Raw genomic sequence first — 25,515 nt, 5'->3', positions numbered from 1 at the left:
TGTGGAATGGGATGGGAGAATGTGGTGTCATTCCCCTCCTGGTTTCTCTGCTCCCTAGTCTGTTTGGTGAAATTGCCCCCTTTGTCTGAGAAATAAAGAAGGCCTATCTGCAGCTTTTCCTAGGGAATCACAAATGAGCTCCTTTAATTCTGTGGACCAAGTCCCTTTTCAGTCCAAACAGAGCAGGTACCTTTACTGTAGGGACACAGACCCCAACAATAGGGCAGCTTTTCTCTTGAACTATTTTAAGCTCATAGGCTTCTTGGCTTCTTGCTTCATTGTGTTTTCTCCCTGAACTTTTCACTACTGAGTTTTTTCTTCTTTCCTTTGTATTTTATCATAGCCAAATTCATATGTATTAATTTTTAGAAAAGAAATATTTATAAGTGGGGAGACTTGTCTCAGAGATAAACTAATAATTTATGCATGTCCATGTAATGCTCACTCTACTTGACAGTAATTCTGGGTATTAACTGTAAAACAATTTCATAAGTCTTCATCCAGGACCAATTCACTTAGCTTTAAAAAAGCAAACAGGAGACGTGATATTGCATGACTACTAACAGTATAGTAAGCCCACCCTGGCGAGCTTCCAGTGTCCCCAAGTTACCTCCAGTGTTTGTATATTACTTTGTCATTGACCAGCTAATAAACCTTTCCTTCCAACTGGTACAAAATGGAAGTAAAGAGAAACAGCTAGCAAATGTACATATGGAAAGGCATGGTTGGACTTCCTTTTAGAGACTGGGTTGAAATAATTATAGGGAGTAAATGAGCTCTGGGATATTTCATGTCATATAGGATGAATTCTCTGCATGACCCTACTGCTGTCTCATCCCCTAAGTCAATATTTTTTAACCAATATTGGCTGAGCATACGCCATGGGGTAGGTGCTTTGGTAAAAACTGGACATATAGATAGAGTTCTTGGCTTAAGGAACGCATAGATTACTTATTTGACTAGAATATTTCACTTGTAGGAAATGTATTTGTGGGGAGGTTTCTGTCTAAATAACATGGAAAATAACAAACATTTACTGTCTTGTAGAGGTAGCACAGCATAAGGGTTAAAGTGTGGAATAAATGTCACCTCTCAAAGGGCTGAACATTGGAAAAGTGGTTTAATACTTATGATGTTTGCCTCTTAATCTACAGAAAAAAAACTACAACAGAATCTAATTCATAGGTTTGTTATAAGGCTTAAATGAGTTAATACTCATATAGTACTTAGAGTAGTGCCTGGATTCAAATAACTGTTTAAAAATAAATGAAATGCCTTACTTATTGCAAGGACAGATCTAACATTAGAAATTTCAAGGCTTTATGAGCCATCTATTGTTGTGTGACACATTTCCCCCGAACCTAGCAGGTTTAAACAAAAATCATTCTTTGATAGATTCCAGTGGGTCAGAAATCTGAAACCTGGTGTGGCTGTGTGTCTCCGACAAGGACATCTCATGAGGCTGCAACTAAACTGTTAGTGGAGGCTACAGACACCTCAGGTCTTGATGGAGGAGGACTGGCTTCTAAACTCACCCCTGTGACTATGGTCATGTCTCTGGTCCTCACAGGCTTTTGGATGGAGATGGTTCCATTCCATGTGGGCCTCTTCATGCGTCACTAGCATGGAGACTGGCTTCCCTCCAAATGAAGGAAGAGTGAAAAAAGCCGCCAAAATGGGAACCGCCACTATGGAAGGAAATGAGATTCCAATACTTTTACTGTATTCCACTCACTAAAAGCAAATCACTAGGTCCAGGCTACACTCAAGGGGAGATAATTTACATAAGGGCATGAATACCAGGAAATAGGGTTCCTTGGGGACCATCTTAGAGCCTGTCGATCTTTGTGATGATGTACATTTTTTAAGCCTATAAATGTTAAATATAATGCATTTCCATTAATGGAGAGCCTGAAGTCCATTGTCTCTCTTTGAAATATATGAAGACCTCTGGTTACTTGAAGGTGCCAGACAGATGTATTCTTGTACTGGAGACTGACTCTCCTTTCTCTGAATCTGTTTCTTGTTAAGCAGAGTCTCAAGCACCAACTATCAGTCCAAAGGGGAGGTGGGGTGGCTCCAACTTCTTGTAGAATAGCTGAGATCATTACTATACCAGCCAGCAGGAACTGAAGTCCAACCCCTCTGACTTGTATCTTGGTATGGAAATCACCAAGGAAAGCACAACACAGACAAGCACTGGATGGGGCAATGGTTTACTTTCATAGAGAAGAGATGGCACAAGATCAGCCTTAATAGTGGGCACTCGTCCCCCACAGCCAGCAGGTCTCTTCCCACAGCGACACCAGGTGATTCACCCACATACACGCCTCTCATGCCACAATGGGGAAGAATCCCTTCACCTCCCCAGAGAGGACAGACAAGGCACTGGGGCTGCCAGGTGCCATATTACACACAGGCTTAAGCAGAACACAAGAGCCCACACTGGCCTGAAACAAGGAACGATAATCCCACACAAGGTGATAAACCCAGCGCAGGCTGTGTGGGTTCCTTATCTCTCAGTAAGGAAGTGCTCCAGGTCCAAGGTGCATTCTTCTGCAACTCCATGGTGGCAAGATTGCATGCTCCAGACTGCCATTCCCACCATTTATGTTTGTGTGTGGTTTGTGGTGGTTGTACCTGCTCTGATTTGTGGGTTTGCCATATAGAATTTTGTTAAGACTATGGTTTTTGGAACAGTTCTCAGAGAAACTCAAACAGAATGGCTTCTTTGTCTTCAAGGTCCCCAAAGTATGATTCACAGAGTATTTTTACCCTTTTGAGAAACTATATTATGTTTTAAATCATTCATTTAAAACTAAACCATGAGGATGGGTAAAAGAATGATGAGAAGAAAAGTGCTCATTGAATTCAATATGGATAATCAACCCATACCATTCAAGATAAAAAGAGGGAAACAGTGTTGTAAGACAAGGGTGTTATGATTTCATTTGGCCCTGAGGTATGCAGGTATACTCTGTTTCACCCAGGTCAGTTCTATCAAACGCACATAATTGAGATTTTGTTGCCAATGAACTTAAGTTGTGTGGACTTAGACAATTCTCCTTAAACCACATGCTTTGTGTGAACTCTCTCTGAAGTGTATTTGGAAGAGACAACACTTTTTTTTTTCTTCCTGGTTGTGTGTCAGTTAGAATTCCTGTGCTTATCTTGTGCCTGACCTTTTTTTAAAACCTTAATTTAAATGAGGAGCAAAGAATTCAACATTCTCTTACAAGGTCCATTCTAGCTGCAACATCTTTCAATTCTGTGTTTCAAAAAGGTGCAGAGCTGTTCTGAATTGTGAGTAGGGTGGCAATGAACTCTTGTTTTCCCAGAATGTGAATGGTAAAGCACGATCTCCGAACATCACGGTAACAATAAAATTATGCTTCTGTATTTTTTTTTTTTTCCAATAGAGAGAGTAGAGAAACTTCATCGTGAGAGATTAACTGTCTAGGTTAAAAACATTAATTTAACCAATAAATAATTTTTGTTAGAAGAAATAATTTCTCTTGTCTCTGATTAGATGATTGGCATAACCCCAGCTTCTCATCCTATTTCTTCCCTATTATTTCTGAACCCTTCTTTATTAATTATCCTCTCTTTCTATTTCATCATCAATTTCTCCCTCCCCACTAGCCTCTTCCCTTTGTCTATAAAACAAAATAGACACAGGGAACTATATGCAATATCTTGTAACAACCTGTAACGAAGAAGAGTATGAAAGCAAACATATGTATGTATATGCATAACTGGGACATTGTGCTGTACACCAGAAATTGACATATTGTAACTGACTAGATTCTAATTAAAAAAAAATTTTTTTAATAGAACTTTTCCTTTGGTCATGCTGTTTCCTCAGAAAACTGGCTTCTGATGTGCCTTTTAAATTAACAAAATTTTTGGAAAGAGAACATTTTTCCACCCTCAAATACTCAAATTCTGCTTTATCCTGTCATTCATTAACCCTCAACAATTTGCCTTCTACCGTAAGTCTAACAACGGCTTGACAAACCTGAAGGTCACATGATTGCATAACATAAACAACGGTCCTTTTCCAGTTTGCATCCTCCTTGATAAGCCCTTGACAGCTAACACTAAGGCCCCTCATCCCTTTTGCAGAAATCAATCACCCTGGCTTTCTTGACACAGTGTTTGATAGTCCTCCTGTCTCTGACTTCTTTATCTGTTACTATTAATTTTCTCCCTGTTATTCCAAAAATTCCACCCATCTTAGCTGTGTAGCCTTCTCTTGGCTTTTATAGCCACTCTCCTAACTTTAACCATTTCTTTCTGCTATTCCACTAATCGTAATCTCTCTCCTGAATTCTACACCTTATACTTTTGATTTAGAGAAATTTGGACATTAAAAATGTCTTAGTCATATTGATTACCTGTTCAAGTAAATTATCAAAAAGGAGACATAGTAACAAGAAATCAGAGTACTATTATAAAGCAACTTGCTGTTTATCTACACTTGAGTACTACACCAACTGTAAAGGTAAAAAGCAGAAAAAATCTAAGCGCTACATGGCTCTTGAAGCTTTAAGAAAACTGAAGTTTTGAGCTGTGCTTTCCCCATCACAGTGGCTGTCAGTGGAAGCTGCTGTCTCTGCCACCACCAGGAATCTGCCACTTCCTCCTGGCTTCAAAAGCAAGTTACATCTGCCCAAATCAGGAAGCTGCCCAATAGGACATCTGTCTATTGAATCCAGAATGTCCCACGACAGATTCCAGCTCACATAAATCACCTTCCCATCAGAATCTTGAGTGAGTTATTTGACTGGCATACGCTAAGTTGCATGAAGTGCAGTAGATGGAAGACAGTCTGGGAGAGGCATGTTGTTTTGGTGCTGAGCTCCAGCAGTACTGGAAGGGGTGCCAGCAGGGCACTGGGATCGGTGTTGAATGAGCCAGTTCATATTTTTGCCAGGCTCTTGATCCAGTCAGTAACCACACATGCCCTGCTTCCCATTCTTAAATTTCAACAAAACAATAACAGACGCAACAGAAAAATGCTCTTAGCTCACCAACTGCAACTCTTCCTCATATGGACAAATATCCTCTATGCAGATGGATAATCCAAGATCTCAGCAGTCCCTACATCCATTTCTGGGTGATATCCATTCTTCCCTGCCATCTTTAAGCTGCAGCATATACTGTAGAGTTAAAATTGAAGATCCTGTACAAAAGCAGTAGAGAAAAGGGAGAAAAGATAAAGAAGGGGTGTTATATACTTAAGAGCAACTAAGAAAATATTGGTAGTTTCTAAAGGCCTATTTTTCTACAACTTTCATGAGAACATAGGAGGTATTTATAACTTTCTCCCTTTACTCTCTGTATTGGTCAAGGTTTTCCAATGAAACAGATTCTGTCTGTCTGTGGATCTATCAATCTGTGGATCTGTCAAGATTATTATAAGGAGTTGGCTCACATGATTATGAAAGCTGAGAAGTCCCAAGATCTGCAGTCAATAAACTGGAGTCCCAGGAGAGGAGATGTGTAATTCTAGTCCCAGTCCGAAGGCCTGAGAACTGGGAGAGCAGGTGGTGTAAATTCTAGCCTGATACCTGACAGCCTCTGCACACAAGAAGAGCTGATGTTCTGGTCGGAATCTGAGGGCTGGAAAAGACCAACATCCCAGCTCAACAGTCAGGCAGGAGGCGTTAGTTCCCCTTTTACAAATCCAAAAGGAGTCAGCTTTTTTTATTCCATTCAGGCTGATTGGATGAAACCACCACACTGAGCTCAGTTTGCTTTACTCTGTCTACTGACTCCAATGTTAGTCTTATCCAGAAAGATCCTCACTGAAACACCCAGAATTAATGTTTAACCCAATATCTGGGCATCCTGGGGCCCAGTCAAATTCACATATAAAATTAACCATGCTTGTGAAAAGAGAAGGAACATGTGGGGACTGGACTCAGACATGGCTGCCCAGGAAGGACTCCAATCAATCAATACGAATATAAAATGATATAATAATAGAAATTAAGGCTCTGGAGTGAATAATTTTAATTTCCATCTCTGCTAACACTGAAGCAATTAGAGGGATGAAGAATGGCTATCACTCAATTAACAGTCCGTTAAGGCATCTCATTAGTAGGTTAAAGGGTTGAGACTTGATAAAAAATAATGCACCAGTCAACTCCAAGGGACAGAATGAAATGAAGTGGAAATAGGTTACTAGGTGAATGTAATTATAAAGCATTTTACAGAGTTGACAGTTTATAAATAGAGGCAGAATAAATACATGAAAGAGCCTGAAGACTTGGCTTACTTTTTGCTTTACGTTACTATTAACGTTCTTCTTCACAGATTAATAGTTGTATCTGCCTTTAGCAGTAGAACAAACCACATTTCCTCAGCCTCGTCTGTAATTAACATGTGAGGGATTAAATGTGTGTGTGTGTAATTACAGGTGAGTGGAGAGGCTGGTGTTCAAGTTTTACCTGTTTCTAACAAACTCAGTCAATTGAAGAGATTAATTTTCAGTTGACTTTACACTATGTGTGAATGTTGAGTAGTGCTAGACTTTAACATTTTTTGAAAAGAGGAAATACTCTCTAGAAGAAATTTATATTCGCTGAGATGAAAACAGTAGTTATACTATGCACAGGATAAAGCACTTAAAGTTAAGAAATTTGTAGAAAATCTGTGGTGCCTCTAACTGGCTTTCAGAATTCATTACATTGCATGTTAACTGATGTAAAAATGAATAGATGAGGAATCCAAGGAAGAAATGAGGCAGATGATCTGATTTGCAGAATTTTGGGGGGTAGAGTCTCACATACAGCCTCTATAGATACAAGGGAGGACACGGGTTATTCACAAAACTTAAATTCAGTGGGGGAACTGATTCAATTTTTGAATTTATGTTTAGTTCCTCAATAACTTTCCTCTTTCCAGACCACCATGTCCTTGAAAAGTTAATTTTGTTTTGTCTTTGGATATAAGAGGCTTCGCATGACAATGGAAGTTGAAAGCTTCCCAGGTAAAGATCCTTCAAAGAATAAGGGGCTCATGATAGGGAAGGATGAAAGTCCACAGTTTATATCACTCAGTCGCTTTTAAGATTTTCATCAAATGCATCCCCTGCAGTGGAAACTTACTAGAGAAGCTTCCCAGCAGAGTTAAAAATCATAAAACAATGACATTGTTCTCTTTGTTTCTCTGAGCTTTCACACAGAAAGACAGCAACCAAACTGTGTATCAACTTATTTTCTTCCCCTTTTGGTGTTTAAAAAAAAAAAAAAGTCACTTACCCTGAGGTACCTGGCAGTAGAACACTGTTGAAGCAAAAGATACTTCGTTTTTGTTATCAGCTAGAAAAATACAACTTTACTCTCAGAGTGTTTGTATTTTGTGGATTCTGATGTGACTACGCCATGTGTTTACTCAAGGACAAAAATCTTTCAAAATGCAAAAAAAGGAGTTCGTTGCAATTTTCAAAATAAATATTGACTTGTGACTGAAAAAAAAAACGTTTACTAATACCTTTTCATCAGATGCCTAGAATTTGATATTTTAAAAATTGTGTATATGTTAAGGCAATGGCGAGAGTATATTTAAAAATAAGCATTTGCAACAATTAAGGGGGCTGCATTTTCTTATTTCTGGCGTGTTGCCCATCTGTGACCTGTGAGGATGTTTGCTCTGGAAACTCCCAGATGTAACAACTTTCTCCACTCCCACCTCTGTGTGATATGTTCCCTCCTGGGAGCAAAGCTATAAAGGGAACACGGTACACAGTGTCCTCAAAATGCCAAGTACAGTTTGAGTTGAGAAGCTTTCTTAAAATCGACATTGTAGCTGCTTCACCAAAAAGGTACAGAAAGCTGTACAAGTCTTGCTTTATGTTATATTGCAAGCTAATAAAAGTAGAAATTAATTCTCTTAGACAGTCATCGAGTAGAAGTTTGCTGTTAAATTGCCTTTTTGAGATTTAATTTTTAAAAATTCATTGATGTTGGCACTGAAAAGATACTCTCTGGGACAGACTAGACTAATCTGGCTACATTTCAACGGGGTTAATTGAACTTTTTTTTCCTGGATATGCTGTTTCTCTTTATTCATATACATGTCGTCTTCTGCTGAATGACATTGAACACCTGTTACATTTCATTTCTTTAAAGTTTCTGAATGTTAGGAAATGACACCACATTAGTTTCACTGTAAATGGTTTTGATTACATTTAGAATTAATTAGATTGCTATTTTATTATAGTCCCTCTAAAATGGATAAATACATCCGAGGCAGGCATACGCTGTGACAACTAAACTAATACTGAAGCTGCAGTTTTAAAATTTCATGAAGAAGGAGCAGTCGGTGCATTTGGCAGTGGTATTAAAGTACCCACGAGTTTTCACCGCAGCATCTCAGCCCCGCTGCTCCCAAGGAAAGCTCCTGTTTGAGGAAGCTGACGTGTTACTCTACAGAAAGGTCAAAAGATTCAGTGAGGACTTAGATGGACCCGTCAATTCTTTTCATTGTCTTCTGTGGAAACTCAACTATTGTTTGGACTTTTCTAGTTCCTACGGTGGCCCAGGAAATTAGCCCAATTCTCAATAACCTTTCATCCCCTGGCAGATGTTCGCCATGTCCCTCAGCTTGTCCCCTTCAGTAATGTCACTCAGTTTGTCACCTATGATGATCGCTTTTGGCATCTCTTCACTGACTAATCTTTATAACCCCTCACATAGTGTGCCCAAACGCATGTGGCTTTTAGATCATCTCTTGGATTTCTGTGTTGGCTACTTGTTGACAGGGGACAGGGCAGGGAGCTCCCCAACAGCCTCCCCAGAATCCCTGTTCACTCTCCAGTTACCTGCAAAATGATGAAGAAAAGGGACTTTTTTTTTTTGAATCTAATGTAAAATGTGCCTGAAGGCATCTTTTGACATTGCCATTTCTTTTGATGTGTGACATAGAAACAATGTGAAAACAGCAGACCTGCTTCTAAACACAACTTCAAGGCAAATCCCCTAGCACCTTTCTCATTAAGCCTGCTACCCCTCGGCCCTGTGATCTGGAATCAGGACGTTCTGCAACCCTGGTGTGGTGCCCTGCAAGGAGAGGCAGAGCAGAAAGTGTCAGTGTGCTTCTCAGAAACCAACATGAGATGTCCTCTAAGACCCTAGAAGTGGGGGGAGAGTTTGAGGAAACCGAGGGTTGTGTGTTAGGCAGATGTGAACACAGCAAAAGCCAGTGCAAATCGAATTATTACTGCTAATAACAGTAATTATAATGCAGAAAATGTCTGTGGTCCCTGCCACTGACTTGCTGAGTTAACAGTCAGGGCACCGCCCAACCTGAGAAGCAGCATCACCAAGAGGAAGAGTGACACCAAAGGGTAGCAAACTTTTTTTTCATCGTCTCCTGCAGGGCTTGTTAAAACAGCAGTATTGGGCTCCACCCCCGAGAATTTCTGGCTTAGGAGCTCTTTGGAAAGGAATTTGTACTTCTAAATATCTCAGGTGAGGCTGAGGCTCCTGGCCAGGGGATGATAATGCTGAAAACCACTGTGTTACAGCAGATGTGGACACAGGAAGCTACAGCAGAGAGCTTGACCCACCAGTGGCGCATTCTTCATGGAAGGGGGTAAGCCGGGGGACTTCTGTTCTTACAATTCTTTTGGAGCAAGAGAAGAGCCAGGGACAACTTTAGGCATTATGTTGATTTTTCACTAATGCTGAAAAGGTCAATGAAGGAAGGAAGCTGCAATTTCAGCTTTTACTTTCATTAAACAGAGATGAGGAAGCTGCCACTGCATTCTCCAATCTAAAGCATGAAGTATTTTCAGCCTGCACTGCTGAAATCTTCCACAGCCTGTGCTTGCATTTTTTTTTTTTTTTTTTTGAATTGGGTTAAAGGAAAATCAAAACTCTTGCAGGGGACTCTGAATTACAGGGAGCAAGGATTCGCTTCGCTTAAGTTTTAATTAGGAAGATTGCAATTTAATGGCAACTCCCAAACAATAACTGTGGTATAACCAAAGCCCATGGAGCCTGGAGAGAAATTCCAAAGTCCAGCGAGCCGAAGGGCAGGCATTCTTGGACTGGCCGATTGCACAGTGTGGTTGCAACTGCAGGATTTCTGCCTAACTGCATGTTCAGTGACTTCATGTCGGTAGCCTTACACTGGCCAGGCTGGGGTGTTGGCGCCACAGAAACTGCCAAACTGTCAAATGCTGCGCGTCGGCGATCTTGTTCACATCCTGTGTATTAATCAGGTGCCTGCACGTGACTGCCTTCGGTTCTGGCTGCTTTTCTTTCATGCCCTTAGACTTTCTCCTGTTTTACAGCTTCTTTTTTTTTTTTTTTTTTTTTTTTAGGTTATGATTTCTTTTTTAGCTCTTCTTGAAAATTATCATGTGATTTTTCTGTATTCCCCCCAAGCAGTTACAATCTGATTCTGATATTTTTCTTTTCTCCTCCCCAAACTCATGGAACAATCTGTGGATCGCATCCTTGGATCAGATGCCCACCTGTAAATCCCCTGCATCCAGACTGGTGCATTTTACTGTGTAAAACACAGCTGTAGCCAGAATCGGAGGAGGAAGTCCCCTTAGAAGGGGTGGCTGTGGCTGTTAGACACTGCAAATGACCCATTTAATCTGACTATGCTATTTCTTTCCCAATCAAACATTCCGTCTTAGTGAACTCATTATTTTAGCTTACAGGGTTGGGTTTGATTTGGCTTTTGCATTTTGACTCTTGCTCAGTACAATTTTTTGTTTGTCACTTTGTTTTTTAATTTTTTACTGTAGTTTTCTGTGAACACCTCTAAACAAACTGGCAGTTGGTACTTTTTCAGTCATTTTGCTTTTACCAGACCTAAGAAAAGGACTTCTGGGTCTTTGGAAATTAGGGGGAAATATTGACTTGAAATATGCTATATCTCATCTAGTGTGTCTAATAATGAAACTCTTTCTTTTTAAAAAATAGAATTTATTTAATAGTGTGGAATACTTTAACAGGATATTTTAAAAATAAAAGACATTTTCTATTTAGATGATATAATATTCCGGTGAGATAGATACAAGGTGACAGCCCTTTATTCGGTTAGATGGCATTCTTCTGAGAGTTATTTTCCACAATTTAAATCAAACTTATTTCTAGCAAAATAACTGGCAAATTAGGATCAGTCAGCAAAGAAGGGAGCAAAGATGATGAGATTATTTGCATTTTAAAGAGTCAAGGGAAGAGGATGAATTGTACAATGAAGACATCATAAATAAATATCTGATGATCTTCAACAATACACCCAGATTTAATCAGTCAAGACCAATAAGAACAAAGATACTGAAATTACTACCTGTTGCTACTAAGGAGTGACACTATTACCATATAAAAAGCAGAATAATGGAAATACACAGCAGAAGATAGATCAACTTGAAGCCTGTGGGAACATGCTTGATTTAGTTGCATAAGTTAATTGATTTTTAAAATGTGTTTAGTTGAAACAAAAAAATCAGAAAATTCTTACAGTGCCTGTGAGAATTTCTTCTTATTAGACAAGATTCTACTGATTGTAATATACAGCCTTTTTATTTGAATGACCCTAATGTAAAGAATTTCAGTTAATCATAAGACTCTAAAGAAACAAATTTGGTTTGGTTCCAAAATTTTTGTGATAAAGGTTACAATCACCAGTTAAAAGGCAGTATCCATAAAGTGTTTTGTGAGAGCAAGTTAGTCATTAAATCTCAAAGGGCATTTACAGAAAGATCCATAATTCATGCACTGAGCAAACATTTTCCGAGATCCTATTATGGTCAAGGCTGCTTGCCAAGTGATGGGTGGGCTGCAAAGTTGAATAAAACGGAGGTTGCGGGGGAGGGTGTCGCTCAAATGGTAGAGCGCATGCTTAGCATGCATGAGGCCCTGAGTTCAATCCCCAGTACCACCGTTAGAAAAAATAATAAATAAGTAGACCTAATGACCTACTCCCCTCAAAAAAAGGAGAGACAGGGAGGTTACATTCAAGGAAGATACAGTTTTAATGCTACAGCCAAGACCTAGAAAACTGGGTTGCTAAAAATGCAAGGGGGTGTTACTTCCTCCAGTGGAGAAAGGTTTTCATGTATAACTTGCTCATGAGTACTTTCCTCCCTCTCTTCTGCTATCAGAATACTCTCTCCAGGATATATGAGTATCTCGGGTGCTTTATACCTCCAGGTGATGGCTAATACAAATACGTTTCTGTTTGCTGGATTTCAGGCAATGGAACCATGCTAGGGGGAGGTTGACAGCGAGAATGGGGAAGGCATTTGAGGACTGGACGATTCCTAGTGTGCCAAAACCACGGTATGTAGATTAAGAATCGCTCATCCTTTGCATTCCCAGGAGTTTGTCTGCCCTGTGATCTGGTCCTTGGCCAGACATCAGATGATGTAGTTTTTGATTAAAGGTAGTACATATAAAAGACCAAAGGCTACTCCATTTCCTTGACCTTATGTGGCCTTTCTGGAAAAAGGCAGATACTGCCAAAAGAAATAGACCACGGATACTCAACACTTTAATTCAAGTGGAAAGAGACAATGTAAGTCAGACAAAGACAGCTGCAGGAAAAAATTACAGTGCCTGAGATTCTCTTGGAGTGATTTGCAATCTTTTAGCAACATGGTGTTTAACATGTTTGGTGAAATAACTCACTTGATGCATTTATAAACTCTGTGGGACACAGATGCTAAAATGCTGAGGTGCCCAGTGAGGAATCAAATTTCAGTAATCAACAGTGTTCTTGGGTACCTTCATTGTGCGTGGGACCTTTCCACACCTGGAAACCCAGACTCAGAGAGCAGGAGCCACGCTGAGAATTAAACTGGGGGTGGGGTTGAAAAGAGGGTGGATCAGGAAGTCAGAGGTCAAAAGCACTAGAAGGTCAAAGCCATGGAGTTTCTCAAAAGCTCAAGTCCACATGCAGATTGTCAGTCAGGAAGGCGCAGTCCACAAACCCGGCCAGTCAGAAGAGAGGAGGGGACATTGAAACAGAGGCAGACATGATACGCGCAGGAGTTTTCATCCGTTTCTTACTCTTGCAAGAGCCAACACTTGATATCAGATTGAGGGTAGACTAAAACTTGGGGACTCAGGGTAGGCATGAGGGGGTCAGATCTTCATCATTTGATTTACTTCTATCTCTGGTGAATGAGGGCAAAAGAGATACCTGATTATAACAGAATATTATTTATATTATAACAGAATTCCTGAATCACTCACCTAGGTGTTTGATGCAAAAATGAATTCAAATATAAAAATGAATCAACCTCCTCCACTTTTGGGAATTTTTGTAGCAATGTCCCATATGAAGAGATTCATTCTCCTGAAGCCTAACTTATTATGTCTCTTCCTGTCAGCTATTTTAAGTGAAAATATATTAGATAAGGTAACCATCTATTGTGTGTTTCAAGTGTCAAGTACTTGATAGAACTTACTTTTCCTATTTTGGGGGGTCTGGCTCATCTTCATGTGAAGATGTAAGATACTGCGTTTTGTCAAAGTTATTCTACTAGTAAATGGTAAATTTTTGAAAGACCTCTTTTTCATATTCCTCATGCCAAAGGCCACAACTAATTTTAGATGTACTAGTCAGCCTGCAAAGCATCTTGGCAAAGGAGAGTTAATTTAGCACTCGAGGTCTGATCAGTACTTTTAAAGTAGCTGCTGTCAAATGAGTGGCTGTAATTCCATGTATTCAATAGCCAGAAATTAGGCTACCATAGATGCGGAAAACTGAAACCTGTATCCAAGGGCAGTGACAGCAGGATAACATTTAAATCCTGAATTGCTTGGCTGCTCTGAGGGAAGGTGGTTAGAGGTTCCTTAGGTTGGAGAGGAAGGTGGTGGAAGAAGAGGGTCCAGAAAATTATCCCAGGTAATCCTGGATGCCACTTTGAGCATCACAGGCTGCTACTGGGACTCCTGAGCAGAGCCAACTCATCCTTTCGAAACAGATTCTAACACCGACCAGGAAGAAGGAACCAGTCCCCTGCTGACCAGCGTAATGGGGATAAATTGTTGCAGTTCTCCGTGGGATGTGATTGCACTTACAGCTCAGACTCAGATTAGAATATACTCTTGTGAGAGAGGATGGCTACCTTCTCTTTAGGTATTTTAATTTGCTGTAACCATTGCTGCTTGCAGTTTTCCTCTGGTGATCTTGTTACTGAGTCCAAACTTTATTGGGTGCACGACAGGCCATTAAATTGGGAGACGAAGTGTGGGGGCAAGGAATAATGATTTTATTTGGAAAGCCAGCAGACGGAGAAGATAGCAGACTAATTTCCTAGAGAACCATCTTACCCAAGTCAGAATTTAGGCTCCTTTTGTACTAAAAAGGGGAGAGGGTGTGGTTGGTTGTTGCAGGCGTCTGGTGTCGGAATCCTTTGTTCTTGTAGCTGTCCACCTAGGTCAGGTCACAATGTTCCTGTAAACTTCCAACAAGATGAATGTTATTTTCTATCCTGCAACTTTTTATCTTTATATGATTAGGAAAGTGTTATATCCTTAAAGATCAGAGCCTTGAGAATGGGCTGTCCTGTATATATCAGGCAATAGGCAACATTCCTTTACAAAAGGTGTAGAAGCAGCATGACTAAGCACTGGAAACAGAGCCCAGGGCTAGAGCCAAAGGAACAGATCTAATACAGAGTCAGCTTTGCTCTCCCCTATTACAGTCTGAATCCATATTACATTCGGGAGGGGTGATGAGGCTAACTTGGCCATCCAGCCATGTTATCTAATCAGTCAGGGCTTACCTTAAATTGTACTAGAGGATTGTATTTTGGCCTCTGTCTGCACTCCAGTTGTGACATGGGCTTGGGTCTGCACATTCCTGGGGGCTGGAATAAAGCAGAGGGAGATGTCTGAGGACACTACCATCTCTCGGACTGCATCCTGTTGTGTAGTTCAACGCCGACATGATGCAGCTGTGCACAGTTCCCAGCGTTCTTCCTGCAGTCTCCTGCATGTCAGAATCCTGCCCGTTCTCACAGAAAGAGGCCAGAAGTGGCCCTTTCTTAACAAGGAAGTTTGATATTTGAAAATGAGTTTTCTTTTTAAAAAACTATCTTGGATTTTAACAATTAGTTTCCAAGCATCTGTGCATTCTACTCATTTCAGTGTCTTATCAACTTCTGAGCTGCCTTTCATTCATTACAAATTACAAAGCTAAGATAGTTTCTCTTTATTAATATTTTAAAAAATTAACTAAAATCTTGGCATGGCTTTATCATCTTGGCTTACTGTGTGCTCTCTCACACTGTAAATTAGCCTCTGTTTATAATATTAAAGGTCAGACAGAAAACTTCATCTTTCTAGGTGGTTTTTTTTTTTTTTTTGAATGAGCAGACTCTAAGCTATTCCCTGACCCACCGTAGTTTACAGTCTTTGGGGTAAAGTTCCCACTTCCTACTTGCAAATATGTTTCTACTTGCCATTTTAAAATGACTGTCACCTTTAGAGGTGGGAGAATGTCTTCCTTTGTCACAATGGCAACGAGAGGCGCAAGTGACAATCCCTTTCCTTAAGGTTGGGGATGGCACAAAGCTGTCAGTTTTTTAAATGACACCGTGGCTCAGGCTTTCTAGAAGGTGGTGCTTTCATTTTTGACTCCTGCTGTTCCTGACAGTTAAAGTGGCAGCAGGAGGCAGAAACTAAAGTGAGTTCTCTTGGCATTTGCCCTCAGGTAGAAATTAATAATAGAAGAAGCCGGCCTCGGCTTAAAAACAGTTAGTGTCAGATGTCACGCCATGGCTGGTGACCAATCCCCTAATGAGGTGACCCGAACTGTCCACAAGTTTCCAAAGCTAGACTTAATTCTCAAACTTGCTTACAGTGTTAATCTGTGTTCTTATACTTGGAGAGCAGTTGATGTGTTCCGGAAGGTTATGTTCTGCTTCAAGAATGATGCCCCCCAAATTGCAACCGTCTGTTCTCACTAAACCCTCAATTACTTGGAGGCTTTGAATTTTGTAAATTGTGCAAGGTATGTTTTTCTTTTCACTCTGACTGTGTTGCTGATTTCTGATGAATTAATATTCACATTTTTTTTTTCATGGAAGAGCCCTATGTGATATCAGATAGCTCTGCTGATCTCAACCTAAACGTGAGCTCCATGGCTTTACAGATTTATTGGAACTATATAGACTCGTCTAATTTACTAGTTTATTTATGAGTGGCTGGATTTTATTGTATCTCTTCTTTGTCAGATGCCTCCTAGTTCTGCATCATCAGCTCCTTTGTATCTAATATTTGCAGTTCCTTTCTTTGTGGGTGGATGCTCTGTTCCCAGGGCTTGGGATCTGGACACACAATAGAATTTAAATGATCTTCTCCCAAACCCCACTTTGCTAGTTGAATTCCTATACTCAGCTCTGGAACTAAGCCAGGGCACTTAGCTATGCGGTTATGTATGAGATACACATTCTGTCTTTTTGCTCAATAAATTTTCATATCGGTTCCTCTGGTACTTGGAAAATGCCTTGGCATGTGCTTTAAACTCTTGCACAAGCTCCCTTTCCTTAGCCGTCGCTGATGTGTAATGATTGATTTGGCACTTCCTTAACTCCATTTTCTAATCTTTTTAGCTCTCTCAAATGCCTCTTTCTCCAACTTGATTACCTTTTGTGTTTCTTGTTTATCCATTTTGGTCCTTTTTATCCAGCGTCTTTTCCTTACTCTGAGGCAAGATAAATCATCCTTTAACAATTCCTCACTTCCTTTGGGTTTTGTATTGATTACTGATTACGTCTAGTTAACTCCACCTACTTGTAACCGTCCGAAACTGTTTTATGTAGACTGTTTACCCATTTAATGTTACTTTGGTAATGACTGATTGGTCAGTAGTTGGACTCTTTCATTATATATTCCTAATCTGTCATTCTTATTATTACAATCTAAATTAGGTGTTACTCCATTTTTACCACTTCATGTTAAGAAACAATGTTTTCTCCATAATACCCACAAGTTACTCATAAAATTTCTGTTTTAAAAATGAGACCTAGCTTACCTTTGATATTTTGGATTGTAGGAATACACTGATTCACTCTTAGTAAGTTCATTAAAATATTCCTCACTGCCTGTTTTTCCCTTTGTGTGTATTTGTGTACATATGAGGAAAGGCAATCTCATCATTTGCTCTGACGCAGATGTTGGAGGACTGCAGGAAGTGACTTTGAAAGAATTAAAATTTGACCTGTAACAACTTCCTCTTAAGGTCACTGATCAAAAATATGTCAAATATTTCACCGTTGTCACAGGTCAGTGCTACCCACAGCTACATCTTCTTGTCTTTTGTCCACAAAAATTGGGGTTTGGTGAAATAAAGACAGATACGCTTGGGAGGATTTAATTTTTTATTTTATATTTCTAGCGAGAAAAGCACAGTAATAGGAGGAAGTGGAAACATTGTAATATATGCAAATTGATTTAATTTCTTAGTTCCTGAAGAGGTGACCAGTGAGGCTTTTACTGTGTGTGTGAGTGTGTGTGTGTGCGCGCGCGCGCACTCTTGTGAGATCTGTTCCACTTGTGAGGCAGATCAAACATAATCGTTCTAAGATATGTATATATTAGTATGAAATTAGTACATAACCCTCACAATTTCTCAGGAAAAAGTTCACTTCTAATCGCCAGTAATATACCAAATCATAATGAAGAACTCTCATGAGTACACTGAAAGAAAATAAACTAAAATATACCAATTTCAAATTTTTGTATCTTTCATTCCAACTTCAGCTATAGTTTGCACGAGTTTTTTTGTTTGTTTATTTTTATTTTTATTTTTTTAAGGCTGCAGAGATATCATTGCAAGGTGGCTGTGTTTCCTGGGGGCATCTGTAAATGGGTTTTCTCTCTTGCTGGGGAGCGGCCCTGGCATCAAGCAAAAGAATAAAATAGAGGAAGTGTAATTGAGAGGTCCTCCCACCCATTGTTAAAATTCCTAATTATTAATCCTCCTTTAACCAATGGAATATGAGCAGGTGTGATGTAATATGGCCACGGAGTGGAAGCTTTAACAGCACGTGTGATTTGCTTCTTTCTCTGACTTAATAAGCAGCCGTGTTTCAGGGAGTGGCCACTCTACCAACTTGGGTCCAGGAAGACATGGAGCCTAGATCCAGGCAACTTGTGATAGACATGCAGTGAGGGCCAGAAATAAATTGTTCTCTAAAGCCGCTGAGACTGGCGGGCTTTTGTTACGGCATTACTACTTTGATCATCTGATTTACAAGGGGTATGTAAGAGTTTGGTAATTCACTAGTTGCTCATGCAGAAAGTTTCAATACATCTAGTTATTTAAGAAAATACATTGTGCCCAAGGTTTAAAACATTTCAAAATGTAACTACATATCATCAATCGTTTTAAAGAAAGATAGATAATGTAAAAACTTATTCAAGGATTACAAAATATAAAATCATTGAAATTTAAGTTTCAAGGAGACCTTAGGGTTCTGTAATGACTGCCCCGAGTAGGTAGAAATGTCCCCAGATGTGGTCTTCCCTCTGCAGATATTTGGCAAGTATGGAATTCATTGCCTTTTTGAGTCAGCAAATTGTATTGCTGAAATCGTCTCTATTGTTGGGCAGAACTTTCTAAAATTTGGAGAAAATTATTTTCCTGAAGGTTAAGTTCTACTCATAGGAAATTGTCTTCTGAGTCAGCCAATTCAGCTGCTGGACAACTATAATTATTAGGTAGGATTTATATATATATATATATATATATATATATATATATATAGCAAAATCTTTTCCTTGTTACCTAATTTTTTCAAGTTCCCTCAAGAAGAGTTTGGATTAAATCCATTCCACTGTTTACATGGCAATTCTTAAAATACCTGGTGTCAGTTGTCATGTCCCCCAAAACTCTATTCTCTGGCCCTACATATTCCATTTCTCCAACTATTGATTACAGGGAACCCTTACCACATCTTCTGAACAAACTGACTTCTCTCCTCCAGACAACCTTGTTTACAACTGTCTCTTTTAAGGTACCACAAGAAGTTATGACATGACGGAGAGGGCATGACAGTTTGAGAGTGTACCAGCATCATTCTTCCTGGGTGTTACACTTCTGTTACTATAGCCTGGGATCACATTAGCTTTTTTGTTTTGAGAAGCTGAACCAAGCAGTTAAATCATCTAAATCTACCAGGACTTTCCCCTCACAATCTGTTATCTACATCTATCCTTTTCTTATGTAGTGGAACTTTAGAAGGCAGCAGAGAACTTTACATTTATTTGTAATAACTTTCAGTTTGTTGTTTTAAAGTAAACATTACTTAAATGAATTCCATAGTATGATGACTTAAACATTTAAGTTTCTTTATGTGTTTATAAATTAATATTATTGATAAGAGAATTATTTCTCTTTCCCATCAGTTTATTGGATTTCTTGAGATTACACATTGCCATAATTTCCTAACTAGGCAACATAATCCCTGACATACTTGTTTTAAATCCTTCAAAGTGAATTATGTCATCAGTAAATTTTTGTGTGACTTATTCATTCAGAGATGTTTTTTATTCCATGTATGTTACTTCTAAGAGAAATAACCTCAAATGAAAATGATTTTAAAATATTATGCATCATCAATAGTAAGATGAGCAATAAATGAAATATTATAAGAAGTATTGTATGAAGAACAAAACCAGGCAAAATAAGCTGTCCTGTTTGATGTCAGGACAGTGGTTGCAGTGGGGAAAGGGGGAAGGGTGTGCTTCTAGGACTCTGATAATGCTGTGTTTTGGTTTGGGAACTTGATACATGCTTGGTGAAAAGTCGCCCATGTATATACACATGATGAGTGCCCTTTTCTGTGTGTATCTTATACTCCAATAGAAGGTTCACGTTAAACATGTTGAATGTTTTCTTATTGTGCATTACAATTGTATTTCTCTAAACTATTAAAACCATTCAGCAAACTGTTTTTAAGGTAAAACTGTTTTCGGAGTTTCACCTGGGAGAGATAGTGTTTCCTCTACAATGCTGTCCTTATTCAGGTTACATTGTAGAGAAGTGCTGTGGGATTGCCACTGCTAAGGTACTGCACCTTTAACAAGTGTCCCTTCTGCAGAGCTTTCCAAGTACGATGGGACCAAATGGAACCAGGGTTGTTTATGGAAATTGGTTATGATCGAGTAGTAGGACCTCTCCACCCCCCTCCAGCTACTCCTTCATGCCAAGAAGAGAAGCACTTCTTTGCATCACTGGCTAAAGGCTGTTAGATTTCTTTATCTTATTGGCTGCTGGCCTTGCCTGATGCCTTCAAGTATCTCTATTGAAATCTGTTCAAAGTGACAGAATGTGGCCATTAAAAACAATTTATGGCCACTTTGCTTGAAGACATTGGACCAAACCATAATGAATAGTAACTTAAAGAGAATGGAGTCAGTGGTACTGGTGACTAGAGGTGGAAAAAAACAATAAAGAGAAGCAATGAGATAAAACAGGAGAAGCAGACAAAGGGCGTTACAGTAAAGAAGAAAGCAGGAAAAGGCAAGACCTGAGGAGGAAATGAGAAATGAAGGGACATAAAGACAGTGAGACATATGTTCACGTATAACTGAAAAATTGTGCGTGACACTAGAATTCGATACAACATTGTAAAATGACTATAACTCAGTAAAAAAAGTTAAAAAAAAAAAAGACGACAATGGGACAAAGAGACAAAATGTTAAAGTGATCTCCCTTTTCCCTCCATCCCACCTAACCCACCCTGTCCTGCCAGAGCCTCTCTTTCCTGACCTTAGTTTGACACTTAGCCTGTCCTAAGGGACAGCGTCCCTACCTCACTCACTCAGAAAATCCTTTTTTTCCTTTTATTTTTGTAAAAACTAAATTTACTTATTTGTTTGTTTATTTATTTTAATTTATAATTTTATTTTTTCATTGTAGTATAGTTGATTTACAGTGTTACTTTCAGCTGTACAGCACAGCAATTCAGTTATTCATATGCATACGTGTATTCTTTTTTAGATTCTTTTCCATCATACATTGTTACAAGAAAATTGAATATAGTTCCCTGTGCTATATGGTAGGTCCTTGTTGTGTTTCTGTTTTGTATATAGTAGTGTGTATCTGTTAATCACAAACTTCTAATTTATCCCTCTCCTGCCCGTTTCCCCTTTGGATTTTTTAAATAAACATTTATTGAGAGCCAGGCAATCTACTTGGCTCTGAGGATACCAGGGAACTGTGCATAGCACACAAGGCCCTGCCCCGGGGCACTTGCTCTCACGCTGGGTGACTTGGGACAACAGTTACCCTCACAGGGTAAGATTCTGCAGCCAGCGTCGTGTTTTTTCCCATTTTCCTCTCAGGACGATCCAATTGGATCAGCGTCCCTTATTAACATTTCTGAGGTTCTAAAATCCAGCCCAGTCTTTCAAAATTCTGTATGTATTTGGGTGTTTAATTTTGTAAGTGTATATATTTAGGGTTTAGTTTGCACATATACAAATAAATACCATGATATATGGTATGTTGTGATTTTTTTTTCCACCTCTGTTGTTCTATATTTTAAAGGTCAGATTATAGAGAAACAAGCATTTCTTAAGTGCCTGCTTTCTGTCAGTGCGTTCCCGGAAAAGTAGGATTGTATAAATAAGACACTCAATACATTCCAGAGAGGAATTAAGAGAAAAAAAAAATCCTATATCGTAGATAACTAATTCAGGAACTCATTGGTTGAGAAGCCCTGGTAGATCTTAGTTTAACTTTGAAATGATTGACTTTTCTTATATTATGTGTGACATTTGCAGGTCGAGATAGCCTTAATTTTGCTGTCACAAAATTTCTTTGGCATGGCAAATGCAGACAGAAGCCTAATCTCATGGGATCAAGCAGAATTAGAAAATATTCACAAATAACTTTTTGAGTGCAAATAAACAGACAGAACTATGGGGCTCAGGCAGCAACTGCACATGTTCCCACGGTGCGGGAGTGGATTTCTCCAGGTACCCCAACATCGGCACTGGCTTGCTTTTAAGAGGAGAGCTGAGCTCTTTGGAGCACCTTACTTCTTCTTAATTGTTTTTCCTGCTATCTCGAGATACCCCCACGTGATGTTCTGACTACTTTAGGGGCCTGGGCAACCACGCTCCATTCATCACCATCAGAGTGAAAAGAAATCTACACATTACATCCCCTTAAGGGTGTTGCTTTGTTTCTTTTTTACGTTGCCATTTAAATCAGAGCAAATATTTGATTCCCTCCTGAAGCCTTCCTAGTCCATGATACCGTCTTAGAACTCACATGGTCTCTTCTGGGTCCAGGCTTTATTTTCCTCTTCCTAACCTAATTATAGTTATAAACCCTTTTTGGTGTCTGTTGCAATGCTGCTTTGTGATTTTGTGTTAGTATTTTCACATGTATCTTTTCCTTTTCTTTCCAAAAAAGATTTTCAATACCTAGAGGATAAAGCTGTTACATTTCTTCACCTTCCTCATGGCACCAAGTAGAGGATTGTATTATACACCTGGACATTCTCAAAGAACAACCACATGAATACATACTAAAATGCAGTCTTTTCACGAGTGTTTAGTACAGAACTGTGCACAGGGTGAATGTCTGTTAAGCATTATGTGAATTACTTACATGACTTCTGTTCTGACTAGAGCATGTTCAGAGAACCCAACCTTTGCAACAGCTTTGCTCAATTTCTTGTCCTGTTTGAATTCTCATGAAAATGAACTAAAACAGTCATTATGGACTGAATTGTTTTCTCCCCAAATTCGTATGTTGAAATTCTAATTCCCAGTATCTCAGAATGTGACTGTGTTGGGTGACAGGATTTTTAAACAGGCAGTTCAAGTTACGTGAGGGCATTAGGGTGGGTCGCCAATCCAACTTCAGAGCTGTGAGAAAATAATTTTTTTTTGTTTAGGCCTCACTCGTGGTGCTGTTACGGCAGCCCCAGGCTCTGATGACCATCTTAAGACAGAAGGGCAGGTTTGGCAGCAGCCACTCATGCTCCACCTGTTTCCCTTTGGAGCTGGTCCTTGCTTTGAGGTTCTGGGAGGAGCCAGTGAGTTCCCGTGCTTAGGAGTCTGTTTGGGAGAGTGCCCGAGAGGCAGCTTGTGGTGCCTATGAGCGGACTCATTGCCCTGCAGCCAGACTTCCTGGCTGTGACTATCACTTTTCTCACCCATTGGTTGTATGTCCCTGGGCAAGTTCCTAGATTTATTGTTTGTCTCAATTTCTTCACCTGAGACATGGAAAGAATAATTGGATTTTTTTTTAATAAGGATGCTGTGAAAAATAATGACTTTCAACATACCAGTGCTTAGAACAGTCGTAATGAATAAACTCTAGCTATTATTTGAAGATATTTATGTTTAATACATAGAGTTACCTACCTTTGAAGTTACTTACCTTTACTACATAGAATTCTAGCGACTTAACTAAACACATTTTAGCACTGGAATTTAGCGTCTCATGACTTTTTAAAACATGTTCCTAATATACTAAAAAGCTAAATTATTCATCTCTTTATTGTGTTTATGTACACACACGCGTGAGTGAGCACACATTTTTATTCACCCAAGAAGTAACCTATCAGCACCTCCGTTGTCAGAGGGAAAACCCACGTTCATAAGCACTGTCGAGTCTCCTGAGGCTCCCAGGCCCCTTTTGTTTGGATACCACAGTCGATGGGTCCTGACCTGTCCTGTTGAATTAATGAGGCACTCCGGCTATGTAGTCCGGTCCTGATGACTGTCCTAAAAAAATGACTCCAGTTGAATATTTTTCTTTTTATTGTCTCTGTTTTCCTCCTAAGTTAGTGCTATAAAACCTACTTTCAAAGGCGTTTCTGTGATTTGAGATTACTGCTGTTACTGCCCTTAGATTTTTTTTCCCCCAAAGGGGTTGCAGAACCAACTGCCTTTGCACATTTTGAGCCTCTAATCTGTTGTAATATGCTAATACGTTTTAATATGGTGTGATCTTGTGTTTATAAGCACAGACCTTACTGTAAATGTCAAAATCATTCAGATCTTAATATATCCCCTGTAGTGATACATTAATAAGGGCCATAGGAGCAAGAACCATAGGTAGTTATTTCTTAATGGACAAGGATTTTTTGCTATTTGATTTGGAGAGCAAAACCCAGAGAGACAATAAATAGCCAGCATTTTAATTTCAGGATGTGATGTTTGCTCTCCCCACAGCATGGGAGAATTTCTTTGAAAACAGTGCCAAGGACATAACAGATTTTTAAAAACTCATGATTGTCAAATTAATACCTGTATTATACTCATTGTGTTACATTATATACTGTAGTAGCAAAAGTGATCTTTGAGTTCCTCTAGACTTGCATTATTGCTTTGCATATAAGAGAACCAAGGTCAAAGAGGTTGAGTGACCATGGACCATGCCTGAGTCAGATCTAGAACCCAACTTGTTTGACTTCAAATCCAATCTTAATTTTGGTTTTTAATTCACCATCTATATTAAGGATTTGAGGAAAGGAGTCTAATCATTATACTTTACTACCTTTAACTAGAAATAATATTTTTGGGAAAAATATGGAAAATGGAAGCTGGATCTAGTTGTTAAGTCTTTATCCAAATAAAAGGTCTCTTGAGTCTGGTTGGTGCCATTTTTTTAAACCTTTACTCAGGCAAGCTACTATCCCTTATTTTTGTGCTTCTTCCATAAGACAGCTGATCACTAACCTTAATCAAAATAGTACTTAAGGGGGGAGAGTCATATGTCAGTTGGTAGAGCGCATGCTTAGCGTGTACAGGGTCCTGGTGTCAATCCTCAGTACCTCCATTAAAAATAAATAATTTGTAAAAAATAGCAAATAAATAATTTTTTAAAAACTTACCCAAAAAGATGGAGCTTAAAATAAATAGATGTTGTCACAAAACTCAATCTGTATTTTGTATAGATCGCCACCAAGAGACAGCACAACCAAACAATCCAGTCTGTTTTCATTCTTTATCCTTTGATTTTTAATAAACTCGAAAAAGGGGAGTGTATAATACTGAGTAGGTTGGCACAGACTACATCACCTCATGAGTCTTTTGTGATGTGGGTTTAAACTGTGATGACTAAGTGGGACAAGAGCCCAGCTTCAAGTAGCAAAACACAGGAACCCACATCTGGATGACTTGGTTTGTGACCATCCACTATATTCAGGTTAAAGAATCATATGTTCTTAACCCCAAACTCCTAATTATCCCATCTGCCCTTTCCCCTTTGCTAACCATAATTTGTCTTCTGTGTCTGTGAATGTGTTTTTGGTTTGTAAATAAAATTTGGGATTCACAGATACACATTACTATATATAAACGAGATAAACAACAAGGTCCTACTGTATAGCACAAGGAACTATATTCAATTTCTTGTAATAACATATAGTGGAAAATATTCTGAAAAAAAAATATACATGTATGTATATGTGTAACTGAATCCCTTTGCTGTACACCTGAAACTAATATTGGAAATCAACTATACTTCAATAGAAAATAAAATAAAATAAAAATAATCATATGT

At 39.1% G+C, this 25,515-nt stretch overlaps 1 long non-coding RNA gene across 1 annotated transcript in view; it reads left to right on the top strand.

Moving 5' to 3' along the window:
• The window catches only part of LOC116660048, a 44,926-nt gene extending 32,518 nt beyond the window's left edge, over positions 1–12,408 (top strand). The window contains exon 3 of the long non-coding RNA XR_004315401.1: positions 12,225–12,408. This is a non-coding gene — a long non-coding RNA (uncharacterized LOC116660048). The remainder of the gene's footprint in view (positions 1–12,224) is intronic.
• Positions 12,409–25,515: the final 13,107 nt, after the last annotated feature.

The sequence above is a fragment of the Camelus ferus genome, chromosome 26 (assembly GCF_009834535.1).
Source record: "Camelus ferus isolate YT-003-E chromosome 26, BCGSAC_Cfer_1.0, whole genome shotgun sequence".
Taxonomy (NCBI): Eukaryota; Metazoa; Chordata; class Mammalia; order Artiodactyla; family Camelidae; genus Camelus; species Camelus ferus.
Note: the sequence above shows the minus strand (reverse complement) of the source record. Positions and strands in the feature narration are given on the sequence as shown.